This window comes from Chiloscyllium plagiosum, unplaced genomic scaffold (assembly GCF_037043375.1).
Source record: "Chiloscyllium plagiosum isolate Xiang-an unplaced genomic scaffold, Cpla_swu_hap1 HiC_scaffold_27, whole genome shotgun sequence".
NCBI lineage: Eukaryota > Metazoa > Chordata > Chondrichthyes > Orectolobiformes > Hemiscylliidae > Chiloscyllium > Chiloscyllium plagiosum.
The window spans coordinates 48,849,612-48,863,256 of NW_028270165.1; the positions used below are offsets into that span (position 1 = coordinate 48,849,612).

At 44.7% G+C, this 13,645-nt stretch overlaps 1 protein-coding gene across 1 annotated transcript in view; it reads left to right on the plus strand.

Moving 5' to 3' along the window:
• LOC148143955 (uncharacterized) overlaps window positions 1-13,645 on the plus strand; it is a 190,299-nt gene that overhangs the window by 97,436 nt on the left and 79,218 nt on the right. The window lies entirely within an intron of this gene.

The following is a 13,645-nucleotide window of genomic DNA, read 5'->3' on the forward strand; positions in this document are numbered from 1 at the left end:
TACCTGGTGCTAATATTTTTTGAAGGATTTCTTCAGGAGGATGAAATATTACAAGTGGCAAAGATAGTGTACATACATAATATGAAGTCTTTAAACTTATAGAGTCATAGAGATGTACAGCATGGAAGCAGACCCTTCGGTCCAACCCATCTATGCCGACTAAATATCCTAACACAATCTAGCACCACCTGCTAGCACCAGGCCCGTATCCCTCCAAACCCTTTCTATTCATATAGCCATCCAAATGCCTCTTAAATGTTGCAATTGTACCAGCTTCTACCACTTCCTCTGGCAGCTCATTCCTCTGCCTGAGAAAGTTGCCCCTTAGGTCTCTTTTATATCTTTCCCCTCTCACCCTAAGCCTATGCCCGCTCGTATTGGACTCCCCGACGGAGGATTGTTCCATTCCTGGTCGGGGTGGTGGTGGGGGGCGGCGAATGGGGATGAAAAGGATGCTGTCATTCATGGGGGTGGGGGTGAGGAAGAATCATCCCATGGACATGAGAAAAGGAGAATTGTACAGTTCAGACAGGGAGGGTTGTTTCATTCACGGCGGATGTGGGTAGGGGAGAACTTTACCATTGACAGTTGGAAGGATTGTGCCATTCGGAGGACGGGAGAATTGCACCAGACATGGGTGAGGGAGGAAAGGATTGTACCATTGAGAGGGGGAGGATTGCATCATTCATGGGAAGGGGTAGAAAGATAGGATGATTGTACCATTCGGGGTGGGGGGGCGGTGAGGTGCAGAGGGGAAGGAGAGGATTGTGCCATTCATGTCGGGGGATGTGGATTGTACCATTCACACAGAATTATTTATTTTTATTTTCCAGAATTTCCAGGATACAGGACATGTGCAAATTTCACCCACCACAAATCTCCTGAAACTGAGTGCACCAAAAAAATCCAACAGGAAGATTATCAGTAAAAAGGCCTGCTTTCAGTCATAGAGTGAGAGACATAGAGTCACACTGCACAGAAACTGATCCTTTGGATCAACTCATTCATGCTGACCAGATGTCCCAAACTGACCCAGTCCCAAGTTACTGCATTTGGTCCAAATCCCTCTACACCCAAACTATTCATCCATTCACCTTTTAAATATTGTAATTGTACCAACCACCATCACTTCGTCTGGCAGCTCATCCCATACAAGCACCACCCTCTGTGTCCAAACATTGCCCTTTCGGTCCTTTTTTAATCTTTCGCCCTCTCACCTTCAACCTATGCCTTCTAGTTTTTGACTCCCTCATCCTGGGAAATAAGACCTTGGCTATTCGTCCTATCTGTGACGCTCATGATTTTAGAAACCTCTAATAACGTTACTACTCAGACTATGACGCTCCAGGTTTTAAAAAGCCCCAGCCTCTCCCTACAACTCAAAACCACCAGTCCCAGCAACATCCCTGTAAATCTTACTGCTTCACCATTCAATCATGGCCGATATGCTCCTCACCCCCATTTTCCTGCCTTCTCCCCCATAACTCTTCAACCCATCACCAATTAAAAACCTATTTCACACCTCTTCAAATTTATTCACTGTCCCAGCTTCGACCACTTTGGGGGAGCGAATTCCACAGATTCACAACCCTTTGGGAGAAGTAGTTTCATGCAACTCTGTTTTAAATTTGCTCCCCCTTGTCCTAGTCTGTGACCTCTCCTAGAATGCCCCACAAGAGGGTGCGTCCATTCCATGTCTACTTTATCCATACCTTTTATCATCTTGAATACCTCAATTTGATCTGCTCTCATTCTTCTAAATTCTCAAAAGTATCGGTCTAAACTTTTCAATTTCTCTTCATTCGACAACCTTTGTGGGTGGCACGGTGCGCCAGAGACCCGGGTTCAATTCCCGCCTCAGGCGACTGACTGTGTGGAGTTTGCACGTTCTCCCCGTGTCTGCGTGGGTTTCCTCCGGGTGCTCCGGTTTTCTCCCACAGTCCAAAGATGTGCAGGGTCAGGTGAATTGGCCATAATAAATTGTCCGTAGTGTTAGGTTAGGGGTATGGGTGGGTTATGCTTCAGCGGGTCGGTGTGGACTTGTTGGGCCGAAGGGCCTGTTTCCACACTGTAATGTAATCTAATCTATATTAAAAAAATCTGTGGGATCAATCTAGTGGACCTCCTGTGAACTACATCTTTTCTGAAATAAGGGTTTTAGAACTAGCCAAATCCTTCAAGTGTGGTTTCAGCAATACCATGTACAGTTGCAGCAACACTTCCTTAACCTTATATCCTATTCCTTTACCTGTAAAACCCAACATTCCATTCGCTATCTTTATTATCTGCTGTACCTGCATGCTAGTTTTCTGTGACACATGAACGAGGATACCCAGATCCCTGTGCATCAGATCACGCCAAAGCCTCTCACCACTTAGATAATAGGTCTCCTTCCTGTTTTTGTGACCAAAATGCATGACCTCGCACTTATCTACCAAACTCCATCTGCCAAATTTTGGCTCACTCTCCTAACCTATCTATATCTAGTTGCACGGTTCTTATTTCCTCAATGCAATTTACCATCATGCCTATTTTGTGTCATCTGCAAATTAGGCTATAATGCCTTTTATCCCTGAATCCAAGCCTTTAATCCCTGTATATATATTGTAAATAGTTGGGCTCCAAGGACCCAACCCTGTGGCACGTCAACAGTTACATCTTGCCATCCAGAATAAAAAAATGCCATCGATTCAGACTGTCTGTCTCCTCCCCATCAGCTTGTCACCTATTCAAGCAGATAAATCACCCCTAATCCCATATGATCCCACCTGTGAATTGACCTTTTGAGTGGCACTTTCACAAATGCCTTCTGGAAGGCCAGATATATTACATCTACAGGATCCCCATTATCCAATTCGCTTGTTATATCTTCAAAGAACTTAGTCAAACCTGATTTGCCCTTCATAAAACCATGCTGACTCTGCTGGATGGAGTTTTGAATTTCCAAACGTCCTGATATTGCTTCCTTTATAATTGATACGAATACCTTCCCAACATCAGATACTATACTAACTGGTCTGCAATTTCCTATATATTGCCTCCCTCCCTTTTTAAATACAGATGTTACATTAGCATTTTTCCAATCAACTGGAAACATAACATCATAAGATATAGGAGCAGAAATCAGGCCATTCAGCCTATCGAGTATGCTCCACCATTCAGCCATGGCTGATAAGTTTCTCAACTCCATTCTCCCGCTTTCTCTCCGTAACCTTTGTTCACATTGTCAACCAAGAATCGACCTATCTCAGTCTTAAATACACTCAATTAGTCTTTCTCCTGTCCAGGGAATTTTGGAATATTGTAACTAATGTTTCCACTATTTCCGCCATTACTTCCTTTAGTACCCTAAAATGTAGGTCACCAGGCCCAGTGAACTTGTCTAGCCTTAATCCTCCTCGTGCACCTATCAGCGTTGATTGTTTAAGTGCTACGCTTTCTATGGCTTCTGCCTTGGCTGTTCCAATAGGACTGGTACTGCTGTCCTCCAAGGTGAAAACTGAGGAAAAGTATTAATTTAGAAGCTCTGCCATTTCAGTATTCCCCCGATTAACTCACCGGTTTCATCTTCCAAGGGACCAACATTTACTCTGTTCCCTTTAGCATACGACTAGAAGCTTTTGCTTTTCTTTTTGATATTTTGTGCTAGGTTTCTTTGGTAATTTACTTTACCTACTTTTATTCATTTTATTAGTATCCCATTGTTTATGTCTGAAAGTTTCCCAATGTTTCAGCTTTCCAGAGATCTGGAATATCATTTCTGGACAGGCTGAAAATTGAAAACGTACTTTTGTTCAAACTGAAAATAAACCCAGCTATCAGGTGGCTGGGGGCGGGCAAACCTATCGCCCCGCTCCCATTGTTTTCAAATTCTTGGAAGACTTGTCCATTCACGTCCCTTCAGCTGGTGATGGCTTAAATCCTCCAGTTCTATCTCAGTCCATACCCTGGAGTTTGGATTATCAGGTGCTGGTGCTTTGTAAATTTTTAATCCCATCAATTTCCCCAACAACTATTCAGTTCTGCTCTCGATGGACCATGTATTACCCAAAACTTTGGGGATGTTACTTGTGTCCTCCTTTGTGATGATAGAAGCAACATGTGTGGTTAATTGGTCTGCCATCTCTTTGATCCACATGAGAACTTTGCCTGTTCTCATTTGTAATTATTTTCACTAATCCTTTTTTTTTGTCTTTACATACCCCATTTTCCCCTTTTTAATCAATCCTTTTGCTGAAACCAGAAGTGCTCCCAGTCTTCAGATCTGCTTTTCCTTGGCCAATTTGTACGCCATTTCTTTGGATCCAGTACGATCCATGATGTCCCTTGTTAGCCGTGGCTGGACCACCTTTTGTATTTTATTTTGTCAGACAGGAAGTGACAACTATTGCAGTTCCTCCAGGTGCTATTTAAATGTTTGTCATTTTTTAAAATAATGTTCCCTCATTTGTTGTGGCCTGTTTGTGCCTTTGCCATGGTAATTTTCTCGCTTTAGATTTAAGTCCCCAATCACAGAATCAACTCTGTTCCTCTCCACCTTTAATGGAAAGTTCTCTCTCTGTTTTTCACTCTTCCGCAAGGGACCTCTCTCAGCTACGTTGCAAATTATTCCCTTCTCGGTGAAGGAATTAACATTTTGGAACTAAATTACTATTGCCCAACAGAACCGCAGCCACTTTTGGAATGTTGTATGCAATTCTGGTCTCCCTCCTATTGGAAAGATGTTGAGAGACTTGAAAGGGTTCAGAAAAGATTTACAAGAATATTGTCAGAGTTGAGAGATTTGAGCTATAGGGAGAGGTTGAATAGGTTAGGGCTGTTTTCCTTGGAGTTTGGTAGGCTGAGGGGTGGCCTTATAGATGTTTATAAAATCATGAGGGGCATGGATAAGGTAAATAGACCATCTCTTTTCCTGGGGATAGGGGAGTCCGAAATGAGAGGGTCATCGGTTCACTGTTGGGGGATGTGGAGGGGGATGGTGGGTGGGGTGGGGGGGGGGGGGGGTAGCGAGATTAAAAGGGAAAAAAAGGGCAACTTTTTCATTCAGAGGGTGGTGCGTGAAAGGAATGAGCTGTCAGAGGAAGTGATGCAGGCTGGTACAATTACAATATTGAAAAGGCATCTGAATGAGGAAAATGAATAAGAAGAGTTATCGGCTAAGGTGCTGACAAATGGGACTAATTGATTTAGGATATATTTTCTGTACGGATGAGTTGGTCTGAAGGGTCTGTTTCTGTGCTGTATATCTCCATGACCCTGGCTTTCCAACAATGCTCGCCATGTCTGTATGTTTAGTTTCTCTTGAGTGTTGGTGTTAATGCCTTGATGTCTCACCTCCTCCACACCCACCCTTTTTTTTTCCTGGGGATGTTAACAATTTAATGTCTGGTTCTTCATCAAGAAGCTGCATTGCTGGTCCACCCCGAATTGACACACCCTTTTGTTTTTGCTTCCCAAAATCAGACCTCATTCTCAGCAGTACCATGGTGTTGTGAAAGATATTAACTGTTGGATGGGGTTGTCCAAAATTCAGAGAGATGCCAGTTTTGACATTTTTTGCTTTTCTGTCTGTGAGATCCTGAATCTTCAGGAGAATTAGTTCAAGCAGAGTGAGAACACAGGGAGTGGGATTGTGCTTTCAATTTTGTGGAATAACAAAAGCAAAAAACGTTCCTCAGAAAGTAGAATTGCATATTCTGAATTTCTACTCTGGACTGACAATGCTCTGACCTTGTGCAGTTTAAAAAGCAGCTACTTTTTCTATGCCTTTTTGCTGGGAGGATCTGAAGCTGTAGTAAAGTTGGGTTGCAATAAAGGTTACCTGAACTTACCACCAGTCTCAAACTCATTGCAAGCTTTGAGCTGCAACAGGTTTTTGTTTTAAAACTGCTCATTTCTTTCAGCCTCTGCACTAAGTTTCCAATGTTGTGTATCAGTTGCAGCAGTGAATGAGTAGCCAGTATGGTTAGAAATTTTCCAGGAGTGCAGGTACTGCGTTACGTCGTCAGCATTGTAAGGTTTACAGACCGCACCAGGAGGTGTGGGCTGTGTTCACTAAACAATGTGGAGGAGTCGATGTTGGACTGGGGTGGATACAGTTAAAAATCACACACAACCAGGTTATAGTCCAACAGGTTTATTTGGAAGCACTAGCTTTTGGAGCGCTGCTCCTTCAGGTAGCAGTGGAGCAGGATCATAAGACACAGATTTTATAGAAAAGATCAGTGTCGTGCAACTGGGCTATATTGAACAACCCTAGATTGCGGTTTAGTCTTTAATCTTTTAGAATGGGTTGCAGGTTTCGGTTCATTAATATGTAAAACCCAGAAGTACTTTTAAATCAGGTTCTCGAGATGACTTAAGGTTTTATAAAAATCGGTGACATCACAGCTCAGTACATGAATGGTGTGAGGTTCGAGTCTGAAGATTGGGATACAGACAATCAGACTGGTTCCATTTCCAAAGTCGGAAGTTTTAAAATATTACAATGTTTAAATTATTAAAATATTGACTACCTACAGATTGTGCTTTTTGATCAAAATTGAATCTATCTGCAAATGTAAATTTATCCCATAGACTTGTGTGTCTGTGCATGCATGAGTGTGTGTGTGTGTGTGTATATGTGAGTTTGTGTCTGAGAGTTTGTGGAAGAGCGTGTGTTTGCCTATGTGCATGTTTGGTAATGTAAGAGTGTGATGGAGTATAAGCCTGTGCATGGTACATTGGGGAAACCGAGCAAAGGCTGCGACAACGGATGAATGGGCACCGCACAACAATCAACAGACAGGAGGGTTCCCTCCCAGTTTGGAAACACTTCAGTGGTCCAGGACATTCAGCCTCGGACCTTCGGGTGACCATCCTCCAAGGTGGACTTCAGGACAGGCAGCAGAGGAAAGTGGCCGAGCAGAGGCTGATAGCTAAGTTCGGTACCGATAGGGAGGGCCTCAACCGGGACCTTGGGTTCATGTCACATTACAGGTGATCACCATTGCACTACACACACACATACCCGCACTCCCGCACGCGCCCGCCCCCCTCGCGCCCGCACACTTTCCTCCCCTCCCCCCCCCACACTTTCCCCTCCCCCCCCACTTTCCCCTCCCCCCCCCACTTTCCCCCTCCCCCCCCACTTTCCCCTCCCCCCCACACTTTTCCACTTCCCCCCTCACACTTTTCCACTCCCCCCCCCACTTTTCCACTCCTCCCCCCCACACTTTTCCACTCCCCCCCCCACACTTTTCCCCTTCCCCCCCCACACTTTTCCCCTTCCCCTCCCCACACTTTTCCCCTTCCCCCCCACACTTTTCCCCTTCCCCCCCCACACTTTTCCCCTCCCCCCCCACACTTTCCCCCCCCCACACTTTTCCCCTCCCCCCCACACTTTTCCCCTCTCCCCCCCAAAAACTTTTCCCCTCCCCCCCCACACTTTTCCCCTCCCCCCCCACACTTTTCCCCTCCCTCCCCCCACACTTTGCCCCTCCCCCCCACACTTTTCCCCTCCCCCCCACACTTTTCCCCTCCCCCCCCACACTTTTCCCCTCCCCCCCCACACACACACACTTTCCCCTCCCAGAGGGGTTTTCTGTGTCCCCTCTGCCTTGGAGACCCATCGATGCATCCACACAGGCCTCCACCCTTCAGATCCACCAACTAGTCCACACGGGGGAGAGGCCCTTTAGCTGTCCTGAGTAGGGGAAGGGCTTCAGCCATTCCTCCAACCTGCTGACCCACCGGCGGGTCCACAGGGGGAGGGGCCCTCCCACTGCCCCGAGTGCAGGAAGGCCATCAGCAATTCTTCCCATCTGCTGAGGCACTAGCAGATCCACACTGTTGAGAGGCCATTTGCCAGCCCCTAGTGCAGGTGGAGGTTTTTGTTGTCCTGCAACTTGCGGGGGCACCAGTGCTCCCAACAATCGGATTACACCGGTGATGCTGTTGTGGGTCATCCCCAGGACTGAAACTCCCACCTGTTCTGGTAGTGGAGAGTCAGTGAGCTATTTTTGTTTTCTGCTGGACTTCCCTCCGTCCAACTTTGCTTCCAGTGGGAGCTGCAGCATGTTGAGCCCAAAAGCTACTTGGGGCGGCACGGTGGCACAGTGGTTAGCACTGCTGCCTCACAGCGCCAGAGACCTGGGTTCAATTCCCGACTCAGGCGACTGACTGTGTGGAGTTTGCACATTCTCCCCGTGTCTGCGTGGGTTTCCTCCGGGTGCTCCGGTTTCCTCCCACAGTCCAAAGATGTGCGGGTCAGGTGAATTGGCCACGCTAAATTGCCCATAGTGTTAGGTTAAAGGGGTAAATGTATGGGTGGGTTGCGCGTCGGTGTCGACTTGTTGGGCCGAAGGGCCTGTTTCCACACTGTAAGTAATCTAATCTACTTTTTTTTTTCTGTCCAGTTAAAGAATTGTTGGCTTTTTCTGGGAATGAGTCGCAGTCTGTAAGAAGTAGTTGAATGCATCAGGACAACCATTCACATTCAGCAGTGACTTTGAAATTAGATATGCGGTTATGTGCGTGTGAACGACTCATCGTCCAAAAATTGCACAAAAGCTTGGAAATCAATTGTTGGAAACTGGTTGAATTGGTCAATTCTTTGTTTTCTTTTTTAATTTACCCCTTAAGTCTCTGTCTGTGAGATGGTGGGGGCATGATCATTGCTATTAATTAAATTATCTTGTTTAACTTTGCCTGAGTAAAGTTGCAGTATTTATAATTGTTAATTTTTATTTAAATTATAGTTTTGGTGTGCAAAATCTGTTCTTCAAGTCTGACTAGGAAGAGCTGAGAAATTCTGAGGGACATTGTGTGTTTTAATTTCATTGTGCTGTGAATCTGGTGATAATGACAATCGTTTGTATTGGCTTGCTCACCCTTGCTTTCACCCGAACTACTCACTGTGGTAGTGAGTTCCACAGTCTCCCCACAATCTTGAAGGTTCTCATGAAATCCTCAGTACAGACTTGGAAAGGAAAATGTTGACGAGCAGAATATAAGGTGCTATCTGCAAAAAGCCAGGAAGATATTCGACAAAGTAAAACTTTGACAATGTAGGGACAAATAAGGAACTTTGACAACAATGCAGAGATCACAAGTCAGTGTTCAAGATAACAGTCATGACAAAAAAAATTGTCTATAGACATTGGATATTGTAATTAGGCAAGTGTTGAGATGCTGTCGTTGGTTAAATCCAATAAGGTAAGACAAATAATATAACCAGAACTACTAATCGTAATTGGATGTGGATTTCCCTAAGGAGAAAGTGAGGACTGCAGATGCTGGAGTACCAGAGTTGAAAAATGTCATGCTGGAAACACACAGCAGACCAGGCAGCATCCGAGGAGCAGGAGCAGGGCTGAAACGTCGATTCTCCTGCTCCTTGGATGCTGCCTGGCCTGCTGTGTTTTTCCAGCACGACATTTATCGACTGTGGATTTCCCTAAGACAAGTGTATACTGTTGATTTGGTATAGGTAAGCTGCTCTTAAAATAATTGAACAGTATATCAAACAGATGTACTTGATCATCTGGGGGGTTTGTTGCCAACTGATGGAAGTGGCTCTGCAGGCTTGAATAAAAGCAGTGTACGAAAAGTGTCCACGTATCATCTGGTAAGTTACAGGCTCCAGGCAGTTCTACTCGAGTGTGAAAGTTGTTCAGCTCACATTCGGATTGTTGCAGGGACAATATCTCCTGTCATTTAAAAGTCTTTGATCCCAATAAAGTTCTGGTTCTGTTGCACGTTGTATGTTTTATCGATCTGTATTTCACTCGATTTTCTGTTCCTGTCATTCCCATTAGGAAGTGTGAATTCAGTACCAGATAATAGTCTCACTTCTGAATTATCATTGAGGATTGGTGTAGAACATACCAAGTGTCGGTCAGAATGGAAGAAGCTGTACTCTTTATTTAACCCTCTGCTGTCCCTGTCCTGGGAGTGTTTGAATGGGAAGGTTAGAGGGAGTTTTACTCTGTATCTAACCCAATGATGTGTCTTTCTTGGCACTGTTTGTTTGGGACAGTGTCATGGTTGCTTCACTTTCAACTGAAAAGAGTAGAGGAGGCTGTATTCTGATTGTATTCCTGTGCTGTCCCTGTCCTGGGAGTTTTAGATGGGACAGAGTGCTGATGGAGAGAGCTGTTCTATCTGTCATGAAGACCTCTGTAATTGCAGTGAATGCAGACTTGGCTGTGGGAGTGGAGGGTACTTTTACTTGAATACACCCGTCTTGGGCTTTGCTCTGCTGATCAAGATCATCTCAGACACCTTCATTCTCTTTTCCAACCAACCACAGGATGGTGAAGGATGGGTAAAAATGCTGGCATTGCCAGCGATGCCTACATCCCAAGAACGAATATATACTTTTTGTTTAAAAGTTACACTTATATTCCAAACCCTCTGATTACCTACATCGGAAAATTCATATTTGGTTGCAATATCATTTTAAAACATAGGAATGTGGCAACCGTAGAAATATAACGAGCAACAAATTGAGCAGGTAACAGGTAATGAACAGGATGGTAATTTGGACCAGAATGCTGAGTCAGCCTGACCCATGGCTGAGAGAGTTCACCCAGATGTTGCAGTTACAACTTCCCCAAAAATATGTCCCTGATGTAAGATCATTCAATGACTTGAAGAGCTAACTGTTTTTATCTCCATAGCTGCTGCCAGACTTGCTGAGTAATTCCAGCCCTTCTGCTTTACCCTTTTATGGGATTTGAGCTTCCCTAAATCAGTGTAATGAAGAACTGTGGATACTGGAGATCTGAAATACACAAAGGCAGAAATTGCTGGAGAAACTCAGCAGGACTAGCAGCACGTGTTGAGAAAGAATCAGAGTTAGCATTTCGAGTGCATTTTGACCCTTCTTCACAGCTGTTCTGGACTTAGGACAGGATATTGACTCAGTTTCTTTCTCACTCTCCAACAGTGTTGCCTGACTGGCTGAGTTTCTCCAGCAATTTCTGTTTTTGACTCTTTCACAACGGTGATGTTTGTTGCCCATCCTTAATTGCAAGGTGTCTTGCTTGCGCCATTTCAGAGGGCAGTTTAAGAGTCATCCACATTGCTGTGGGTCTGCAATCACATGTAAGCCAGACCACGTAAAGATGGCAGTTTCCTTCCTGAAAGGACATGGTTTTTTATGATGATTGACATCAGTGCCGTCGACACCATGCTGAGACTAACTTTGTGTTCCACATTTATTAGTTGGTTTATTCAAATTTCACCACTTGCTGTGATGGGATTTGATCCCATGTCCCTGGATTACTCACCCAGTGACATTACGACTACGCTGTTGTTTCCTGTACTTTACTATTTTGTGTTTACTGTTTCTGTCTTTGGCCTCTGATGTTTGGGAAATGAACCTGTTTAAAGAGCTGCCCTAAACCTGCCCCTTTGACCAAGTCTTTCGTCACCTGTCGTAATCTGTGCTCCGGTATTGTAATTTTAGAAAATAATTCTTCTTATTTTCACATGAAGCACTTTGAGGCAGTTGACTATACCACAGATGTTATTTGAATGCAGCTTGTATCCCTATCTTAACATCTGGAACTAGGGAGTCATATGTTAAAAGTGTGAGGTTGCACATTTAAGACAGAAATGAGGATTTATTTTCTCTCTTTAAGGTTGTGTGTCTTCCACAAAAGGCAGTGGATTCAGTATCTTTAAGGCAGAGGTAGATAGGTTCTTGCTAACCAAGTGGGTGACAGATTGTCGGGGATGTGGAGGAATGTAGAGCTGAGGTTGTATTCAGATCAGCCATGATCTTATTGAATGTTGCAGCAGGCTCGAAGGGCCGAGTGGCCTACTCCTGTCCCTTTGTCTGTGTCTCCCCTCTTATATCTTTGAACTGGGTCATTCCTTTCCAATATTGCCTCTTGTAGACAGTTAATTGAATACCAGAAGACCTTATATTGGGAGTGGGCACGTTGTAGCAATTGCTGTGTTTCTTATATCAATTTTGTTCCTTCTTACTCAGTGTTGCTGAAAATCTTCAAACTAAAAAGTTCCTGTTACTATCGCATCAATGGAAGTGTTGGTTTGGATGTAACGTTGTTGAATTAGCCATTCCCATCTTTTCCAGACTTCCACATTTAAAGCCCTCTAGTCTGGTTTCCACCCCTGAAACAGTTCTTATCAAGGTCATGTTTGACATTCTTTGCAGTGGTGACAGAGGTAAACATTCCCTGGGTTCAAAACCTACTAAAACAGATGGTGGAATGTAAATTCAATATAAATCTGGAATGAAGAGTCTAATTACAAAACTGTTGCGGATTGTTGTAAAAATGGGCGGTACGGTGGCTCAGTGGTTAACCTCGGGAGACTGTCTGTCTGTGTGGAGTTTGCACATTCTCCCTGTGCCTGTGTGGGTTGCCTCCGGGTGCTTCGGTTTCCTCCCACAGTCCAAAGATGTGCAGGTTAGGTGAATTAGCCATGCTAAATTTCCCATAGTGTTAGGTGCATTAGTCAGAGGGAATTGGGTTTAAGTAGGTTACTTTTCGGAGGGTCAGTGTGGACTGGTTGGGCCGAAGGGCCGGTTTCCACACTGTAAAGAATCTGTAAGGAATCTAATCTAATCTTTTTTAAAAAAACTCATCTGGTTTTCTGCTGTCTGAACCTGGTCTGGCCTACATGTGATTCCAAACCCACTGTAAGCTGGTTGAGTCTTCATTGCCCTTATGGTCAATTGTTAAAACTCACCCTTTTTGACCAGGATGTTGCTGGAATGATTTATAGACTGGATAGGCTGGGATGTTTTTTCACTGGAGTGTAGGAGGTAGAGGGGCCACCTTATGGAGGTTTATAAAGTCATGAGGGGCAAAGATAAGGTGAATAGCAAATGTCTTTTTTCTAAGGGAAGGGGAGTTCAAAACTAGGGCATATATTTTTAAAGTGAGAGGAAAAAGACTGAAAAAGGACTGGAGGAGCAACTGTTTTTACACAGAGGGAGGTTTGTGTGTGAAGTGAACTGTTAGAGGAAGTGCTGAATGTTTAAAAGTCATAGAGCCAAAGCGATGAACAGCACAGAAACAGACCCTTTGGTCCAACTCTCCATGCTGACCAGATATCCCAACCCAATCTAGTTCCACCTGCCAGCACCCAGCTCATATCCCTCCAAACCCTTCCTATTCATATACCTATCCAGATGGCTTTTAATGGCTGCAATTGTACTATCCTCCATCACTCCCTCTGGCAACTCAACACGTACCACCCTCTGTGTGAAAAGGTTGCCCCTTCGGTCTCCTCTAAATCTCAACCCCCACCACCCCCCCTTAACCCTAAACATATGCCCTATAGTTCTGGACTCCCTCAACCCATGGTGCGATCTGGGTGCGACATCTGTCACCCCATTGATTTTCAGGGTTCATTTGGCTGATCTGGGTGGGTAGGTGGTTTTCCCCCTTCCCTCACAGTTCCATGTGCGTCCCTCCTGAAGCTCAACGCTCGGTCGCGGAGGATGACCCCCTAGAAGAGAATTGCTCCGCCGGTCTAGGGTATATGATGTAGCTACACTCCCCTGCTCGCCCAAATCTCCATTTGGATAGGTACATGAATAGGAAAGGTTTGAAGGGATATGAGCCAAACACAGGCAGGGGGACTAGTTTAGTTTGGGAACAGGGTCAGCATGGACTAGTTGGACCGA